The sequence below is a fragment of the Sphaerodactylus townsendi genome, linkage group LG14 (genome assembly GCF_021028975.2).
Source record: "Sphaerodactylus townsendi isolate TG3544 linkage group LG14, MPM_Stown_v2.3, whole genome shotgun sequence".
NCBI lineage: Eukaryota > Metazoa > Chordata > Lepidosauria > Squamata > Sphaerodactylidae > Sphaerodactylus > Sphaerodactylus townsendi.
The window spans coordinates 12756798-12765873 of NC_059438.1; the positions used below are offsets into that span (position 1 = coordinate 12756798).

Consider the following 9076-nt stretch of genomic DNA (forward strand, 5'->3'; position numbering starts at 1 on the left):
GAAGATCTTCTCAGTCTACCCAGCTTTGAATCTTGGGTTTGCTAATACACTAGCAGATTAATTTCTCACACTGCGCAGAGTCTCAGAATTCCAGTGCCCATGTTTACTGATGTGTATAGCTCTCCAATAAGTTTGGTGCTTCCCCCACCCTCCTTTCTTGATCCACCATTGGGGAGTATATTTAAAAGCAATTGCCTTTTACAGGTTTAAATTACAAAAGTCCTGATATCATGTAAAAAAAACCCCCTTGAAACTCATGCACGCATACAAATGTGGAAATCTTAAAGGAGCTCCAGAAAGAGATTTGGGAGCCATATGAATGTAAATAGGATCACACTGCCTGCATTAGTGTCTGAAATGCAATTTAAAGTGCTTCACTTTCTGGCTACTCATAAGATACAGTCAAAAGTATATATTTGACTGCCACTCAGATGTACTGCTAATTATTGATTTGTACTCTTTTTTTATCCTCTCGAAACAAACCTGCTTTACAAAGTTGTTATTGTTTATTGACAACCCTGTTAATAATGGATTTTTTTTTTGCTCTTACAGTAAAGGAACTGCTGTTGCTTTAAATTTGCTGTCAAAAGAGATTTGAAACTGGAGCTGCAGAGCAGAGAACAAAGGAATAGTCAGAAAAACAGAGAGGCAAGAAAAAGGCTTAGACTTACAGCAAGAGAGCATCGCTTTGACACGCTTGGCGTGGACAGATTCGGTGACTCCATCCTAGCTAGCTGGCAAAAAAAAGGAAGGGGAGAGAAGATGATAAACATATTAAATAGATTTCCCCCCCCTTTTCCATGAAAGCAGCCTCTCGTTGAAAGAAGGGGAGTCAGCACTGAAACACTGGTGTCAAAATTTTCAGAAGAGAGATATTCAACATTCGGGGTGGTTTTTAAAAGGTGGGTAAAATGATTGACAGGGGAGGTGAGAAAAATTGCAGCAATACTTTCGTATATATCTAAATATATAGATATAAGAAGAAGAAGAGTAAGAAGAATTGGATTTATATCCCGCCTTTCCCTCCTGTAAGGAGACTCAAAGGGACTTACAAACTCCTTTCCCTTCCCCGCTCACAACAAACACTTTGTGAGGTAGGTGGGGCTGAGAGAGTCCTCAGAGAACTGTGACTAGCCCAAGGTCACCCAGAAGGATTGTAGGAGTGTGGAAACACATTTGGTTCACCAGATAAACCTCTGCCTCTCAGGTGGAGGAGTGGGGAATCAAACCTGGCTCTCCAGATTAGAATCCACCTGCTCTTAACCACTACACCACAAAGAGTCATTGGAAACTGCAGTAACGCTAAGGAAGGTTGAAGGCAGTGGTGGGATCCAAAAATGTTAGTAACAGGTTCCCATGGTGGTGGGATTCAAACTGTGGTGTAGCACCAATGGGGATGGGCAGGGCACTACGGGGGCGTGGCCAGGCATTCCTGGGCGGGGCATTCCTGGGCGGGGCTGTGGCAAGGACGCAGCCGCTGTTCCAGTCCTTGGGTGGGAAATGAATGCACGCAGGCACAGGCTGCCACGCACGCCGGTGCACCTCCTTCTAGACTGCTTCAAGTTCTGGGCGCTACTGCTGAGAGGAGGGGCGTAACTAAGGCAAAAATCACGTGGCAAAATCACCAATTAGCAACCCCCTCTCGGCACACACAAATAATTAGTAACCTACTCTCGGGAACCTGTGAGAACCTTCTGGATCCCACCTCTGGTTGAAGGGAAAGAGGAAGACCCCCAGGTGCAATGGACTGACTCTATAATGGAAGCCACAGCCCTCACTTTGCAAGACCTGAGAAAGGCTATTAACAATAGGATGTTTTACAGGTTATCAATTCATAGGGTCGCCATGAGTCTGTAGCAACTTAACAGCACTTAACCCACACATAATACACATAAGCGACTTTTGTGTGGGATCTTCATTGGATTATAAAGGATCCATGAAGATCACAAGATCCTTGTGACTGAACTTGTTGGGCTACCCAGACATGCTGCACTGATCCCATAAATCAAGGTGAAGAAAGAATCCCAGAACTGAAGAAACATTAGCCACTTGTTAACAGCTATGTCTTGTTCTTTTCTCATTGTATTATGTTTAGCTGTCTTTCGCAGACCAAAAAGACAGCCATTACCAAGACTTTCCTGTTTTTCCACTTCGGTGCTTGAAGCAAACATCAGATGTACTGCAAATTCAACGTAGACAGTTTTCGTTCTTTCATTTAGGTAACACAGCAGTAAATCCATTGGTTCCTTTGGTAGCTCACATCCTAATATCTCCTTATTCAGTTCTGTGGCTTTTCCTCCGTAAATATACAAATCTTTTCATGCTGACACCATATGTGTATAAGATCGTCTGGTTCTTTGTCCCACCATCTACATTTTGCGTGATTCAATTTATAGATATGCTTTTGTTAATTTAGATTATGGTCAATACGAATGAGATGCGATCTCAGTAGGAGGGGAAGTTTGATGCTTCCAACTCTTATTTGCACATTTTATTCTACCGAGATGCAATCTCAGTAGAGATTATTTGATTTTCGCAAATAAGATGCAGAAGAATCAAACTTAACTATCTCCAAAAGGAAATCGCAGAGCTGGAAGAGGTACAGAAGAGGGCAAGTGAGATGATAAAAGGTTGGAGCAGAGATTTTTTTTCTCCCTGTCCTAAAATACTAAAATGGACAGGCATCCAATTTACTGATGGGCAGTAAATTCCGGATGGACAAAATAAAATAATTCTTTATCCAATGCATCCATGTGGGCCGTGTGATGGCTTTTACCGTGCAAGACAATGAAAATGTTTGCTAACATTTTCAACCCTCCCTCCACATTTGTTTGCACTCACTAACTTGAAATGATTCCTGGCTGCCATTTTGTGTTTGCTCCATTTTTTTTACTTCTCCGTGGATCTGATGCTTTGGTACTTCTAGATCAAGGGGAGTAATTGTACCACTCTACTCTGCATTGGTCAGACTCTGCACTCTACTCTGCACTCTACTCTGCATTGGTCAGACAGCTAGAGTACTGTGTTCAGTTCTGAGACCTGCAGTTTAAGAAGGATATTGACAAGCTGGAACGTGTCCAGAGGAGGGCAACCAAAATGGTAAAAGGTTTGGAATCCATGTCCAAGAAGAGAGACTTAGGGAGCTGGGAATGTTTAGTCTGGAGAAGTAAAGGTTAAGGGGGGGACATGATAGCTATGGCCCTTTCCGAACGGGCCAAAAACGGCGGCTTGGGTACTGCAAAAACGCCGCCCCCAGGCCGCCGTTCGCACAGGCGGCGCTGCTGAAACGCAGCAGCGCCGACCTGGCTCCCCTTCCCCTCCCTCAGGGCGGTGTCAGGCTGTCCTCAAAAACACCCGTTTGAAGGTGTTTCCCCCGTCCCTCTCTTACTTACCTCATCGCCGTCGTCGCCCTGCTGTCTTCCTAAGCCCTGCCCACGCTGTCCTCCGACCCCTGGAAGTTAGAGGGCAGCGTGGGCGGGGCTTAGGAGGACAGCAGGGCGATGACAGCGACGAGGTAAGTAAGAGAGGGATGGGGAAGAGGCGGCTCCTGCACCGGCCTCTGCTGGGGCCGCTCGCACGCTTGCGTGTGAACGGCCTCCACCCCCACGCTGGCAGAATTCTTGCCGGTGTGAGGGCGCCCGGAGGCCTGTGCGGAAAGGGCCTATGTTTAAATGTGTGAAGGGATGCCATGTCAAAGAAGGAGCAAGCTTGTTTTCTGTTGCCTCAGAGACTAGGACACGGAGTAACAGATTAAATGTGCAAGAAAAGAGATTCCACATAAACATTAGGAAGAACTTTCTGTCAGGGCTGTTCAACAGTGGAATTCACTGCCTCAGAGTGTGGTGGAGACTTCTTCTTTGGAGGTTTTTAAACAGAGGCTGGATGAACATATGTTGGGAGTACTTTGATTGCATGTTCCTACATGGCAGGGAGTTGGACTTGATGGCCCTGGTGGTCAATTCCAACTCCATGATTCTATTCTATGGCCCTTTCCACACGGGCCATAAACAGCACCCTGGGGATGGCAAAAACGCCGTCCCCAGGGAGCTGCCCGCACGGGGGGCACAGTTGCTGCCAAGCCGCCGTTTTCCGATCTCGCTTCCCAAGCGAGGTTTACGGAAAATGGCGGCTTCCAGCTGCTGTCGTGCGAATGGCAGCGGCTTGAAGGCGCCATCCCTCCCCCCTGTGACCAGTCAACCTTTCATCTCTGCGGCCGTCTGGTGTGTCGCCGAGGCCTGGGGACACCCCCCCCGCCCTGCGACGCTGGAGCGGTTGCACAGGGCAGGGGGGGGCATGTCCCCAGGCCTCGGCGATGCGCCGGACGGCCACGAGGCGGTAGGTCGACTGGGTGGCAGCACTCCGTGGCGCCGTCTTCCCAGTTCTTTCTTTGTGCGAACGGTCCCAGGGGGGTTGGGTCGACATCGTGTACACTGTCCCAACCCCCATCGTGGCCGTGCGAAAACGGCCTATGATTCAAAGTGCTATTCGTCATAGGTTGTGCACAAAGCTTCGAAGATATCCCCTACAGATATTATATTAAGTTATATTAAGTTTGTCATATTTTGTGCTTGTTAATGACTTGCCTTTTGTAAACCACATTTGATCTATGTTGGAATGATATGAGAAAACAGTGTATCAAGTGTAGAGCTCTGCAGTTTGAAATCCTAGTTTAAGCGCTCATATAATCTGGTATGGTTTTACTCTGGATGAATCTTTTCCTCCTTTGCCAGTAAGAATTCATTATGCTCTCTCCAAATTGGCAGAACATTTCGCATTTTATTGTGCCTTCTAGTGGATCCAATAATACACTAATAAATACTTCATGACATTCCGATGGGCTGCCTAATCCTACTGTTTCGTGGTTTTTAATTTTCATAATACCTTTCTTCCATGCCTTTGGTAGTTTAAAATAAGGGTGGGAATTTGTAGGCTGCCCTGAGCTCTGTGGATAAAGGGTGGGATTCAAAAAAAATGATAAACAATAAATATTTAAACCTGGATTTCCTGAGACACGGATCCTGCCAGTTTTTTCCTTTCAGCTCTTCAAATTCACCTTCTCACTGCAGCTCTCGCCCAATGTGGTGTCTGTTCACAGAGCTCCCATAATCCCTGGCATGGCTTTGGAAGTGGTTAAAAATGGCTGCCCCTTCTCCAGCTAGAGCAGGTAGGATGTAGTCCATAATCCTGAACGTTTTGAGTTAAAATATCGCCCTATATCTGTTAGTTGATATTTTGGCATAAGAGAGGGGTAATCAGTGGTGGGATTCAGCAAGTTCGCACCACTTTGGCAGAACCAGTTGTTAAAATTGTGCTTGTGTACAACCAGTTGTTTAATTATTTGAATCCCACCACCGGAACCGGTTGTTAAATCCTTTGAATCCCACCACTGGTCATTGTGGGTTTTTTTTGGTGTGTGTGTGTGTTAAGTACACTTAAGTTTTTTCCAACTTATGGTGCCTCTGTAAATTGCGTGTAATGTGCCAACAAGTCAAAGCTGACTTATGGCAACCCTGTAGGATTTTCAAGGGAAAAGACTAACAGAAGTGGTTTGCCATTGCCTTCCTCTGCACAACAACCTTGGCATTCCTTGGTGGTCTCCCATTCAGTTACTAACCAGGGCTGAGCCTGCTTAGCTTCCAAGGTCTGATGAGACTGAACTAGCTTGGGCCATCCAAGTCAGGGCACTCTTATGAATTAATCATCTGCAAAATGTCCTATCATCAATAGCCTTGTTCAGGTTTTGTAGCTTCATTGATGGAGCCAATCCATGTCATGTAGGTCTTCAACAATAGCCTTGTTCAGGCCTTGTAGCTTCCTTGATGGAGCCAATCCATGTCATGTAGGTCTTCAACAATAGCCTTGTTTAGGCCTTGTAGCTTCCTTGATGGAACCAATCCATGTCATGTAGGTCTTCAACAATAGCCTTGTTCAGGTTTTGTAGCTTCCTTGATGGAGCCAATCCATGTCATGTAGATCTTCAACAATAGCCTTGTTCAGGCCTTGTAGCTTCCTTGATGGAGCCAATCCATGTCATGTAGGTCTTCAACATTTCCTAGCATTATTGCCTTTTCAAGTGGCTCTTGTCTTCTTATAATGTGACTAAAGCACAACCGGTCTAATTACTCAGTAGTGACCCACAACCATTACTGTTCTCAGCTCTGTAACTGGTGAATTAATTGGAAAGGTATTATTCAATGGCTATGATTTCTGCTCTGTTGGTAATCATTGGGATGGATTTCCTGAAGTTATGGGAACATGTTTCACTCCAGGTCATCCATGAATGTCAACAAGTGCAGTAGAGTGAAATTATTGCCAATGTGGCCTCAAAGCAGCATTGGATGGAGCCACCTGGGAACAAACATGCCTCACCTTCTCATGATGACCACCTGGGATGTCTACATGCTTCGTCTCCTCCCCCAGGTGTCAGATCAGTATATTGGTGCTTGAGCAAGGCAAACCAACGAACCAACAAAACAGTAAACAACACAAGCTGAACATTCCTTGTGCAATAGATGTTCACACTTTCCTCTTTCGTCCAATACTCCTATAGGTCAGGAAACACTTGAAGAATTCATAGGAGGGGACACATGGGTACATCTGGAGGAAGGAGTCTACAAGAATTGATGTTAACATCTAATTCCATCAGCTTGCAGAGAATAATTTGTCCCCAAGTCCCAATTATTGCACCTTTTATTTCAATGTAAGAGGACCCACACTGCTGGAAAGACAAACACATGGATCTTGTTTTCTCCCTGGATCTTCATCTGAGCACTGGAACAAAAGCTGAAACTGATAGCTAGATCTGGGTTCAGATCCTTGATATAAACCATGAATAGCATGATGGTTCTTGTTTCCTCTGTAGAAAAGGTTGATAGCATTGATTTTTTTAAAACAAAAAAAATATAAGCTAGAGCATTTTCTTAGCAGAAATAAAATGTGTGTATGCGTGTTTTTTTTTTTTAAATAACTATTTTCTTTCAACTGTTCAGGTTGAATTAATGCGAGCGACATGAATATGTATTGGGAGCGTTAATTCTTTGGGGTTTTGAAAATTGTTACAACCACATAATTAAATGAGCGCCTTTAGAAATACTGATAAAACCCATTGCCATTCAAATATCCATACAAGACAAGAGGAGCCGTAAGCTCCAGGCTTCGGAGATTACTTTGGCCACAAGCCAGTATTTATCACAACATTTCCATCTGAGAAGATAAAATTTAATCATTTTTATTTAAATATAAATCAAAATTAATGCAGGTTCTTAAAAAGAGGTGGCAGAAACTAATCGCTATATCTTTATTTTGGAGATGGTTGGCTCTATTGTCTTCATTCAGAGATGAAATGCCACCCTTTGTTCTTTCAATTCCTCCTTTTCTTCTTTGGATGTCACCCCCACCCCCCACCCTTAGACAGGGTGCTGAAGGAAAGGGTGACTGGCCCAAATTCAGTCCTTTCTCCTAATTTTGCCAAGATCAAAGGCATTTTGTGCTTTTTCATGAGCTGCCTCTGCAACTGGTGAATCCTAGAAACGGTGCACTTGGGATTTCTCCGTTTCCTAATATCCAGTCAACCTAGCCTTCAGTTGTTCCTGTGATTCTGTTCTTGTGCATAATATCCATTTAAAACATTTATAAGCCGCCTTTCTTCCTCAATCAAAAATTTAAAACTACAATTTCGAACCGCTTTAATCAAACACAGTCCTTAATAAAACCAACGTCAGCTGCTCCTGAAGAGGGACAGTGAACGGGCCAGGTGCAACTCCTCATTGTTCCAGAATTGCAGGGCCACCACTGAAAAGGCCCTCTCTCATGGACCCCAAAATTGAGCTTCTTTGATGGGGGGGGGGGAGCTGTAGGCATTGGGACCCACGCAAGACATTCTACAGCAAAGCAAGTCCAGCACCCTTTGTTCTGTGGCAGAGGAATATCCAATCTACCAACATCTTTATGTGAAACATACCTGGCTGACTTAGTAGGCATTGTAGTAGGACTTAGTAGTAGGACTTATTGTAGTAGTAGGACTTATTAATTTCAATTGCAGATGGGTCATGACTAGAGCAAGGTGTAACTCTTTTCTGTCAGTATATCTTCAAGGTCGCTTCTCTAGTATTCCACAAAATGAGCGTTGCTGTCGATTTTGTCCTGATACAACTGATACACTTTCTCATATTCTGCTTCATTGTTCAAAATACAACAACATCAGAGCTGATTTGAGAACTGTATTACCAACAGGATTTATGCTCCTTTCCGATAAAATAAAAATGGCTAAGCTTCTAAATAACTCTAATGTTGAAATATCTGAAGCTGTTGCTATATTTTTACTCTGTGTACTGCAAGTTGAGCAATAATTTATTTATTTATTTATTTTATTAATTAGATTTTTATACCGCCCTATCCCCGAGGGGCTCCAGGCGGTGTACAACAATAAACATAATAAAATGGCAAAATCTTTAAAAGCTGCGATAAAACAGTAAAAGCTAAGTCTTATAAATTCAATACAATAAAATACAATAAAAATACAATAATAAATATAATACAATAAAAATACAATAATAAATATAAATGGCATCCAGCTGCTCCGTATTTGAAATCCTCTCCCCAAAAGGGAGGAATGGCAGGTCCCAGATGTAGAGGGCCATGAGGCAGAGGGCCATGAAAGGGGGAGGCACCATCAGCGGCCGGTTCCTCCAAAGGCCCGGCGGAACAGCTCCGTCTTACAGGCCCTGCGGAACTCACCAAGGTCCCGCAGGGCCCGGACAGTTGGAGGAAGAGCGTTCCACCAGGCCGGGGCCAGAGCCGTGAAGGCCCTGGCCCGTGTGGAGGCCAGCCGCATCACCGAGGGGCCAGGGACCACAAGTAGGTTGGCCTCAACTGATCGAAGAGGCCGTACAGGGACATATGGGGTGATGCGGTCTCGAAGATACGATGATCTTTTTATTGTATTTGAAATTCTTGGCACCGGTTTTATGCCTAATAAAGGTTTTGGATTTGGATTTGGAGGACTTAGTAGGCATTGGGACCCACGCAAGACATTCTACAGCAAAGAAAGTCCAGCATCCTTTGTTCTGTGGCAGAG

At 44.4% G+C, this 9076-nt stretch overlaps 1 long non-coding RNA gene across 1 annotated transcript; it reads left to right on the forward strand.

Annotated features, from left to right (window-relative positions):
• Positions 1-609: 609 nt before the first annotated feature.
• LOC125443248 lies at positions 610-6888 on the forward strand. Its single transcript, XR_007246100.1, has 2 exons — positions 610-902; positions 6270-6888. It is a non-coding gene; the product is annotated as an uncharacterized LOC125443248 (long non-coding RNA).
• The last annotated feature ends 2188 nt before the right edge of the window (positions 6889-9076 follow it).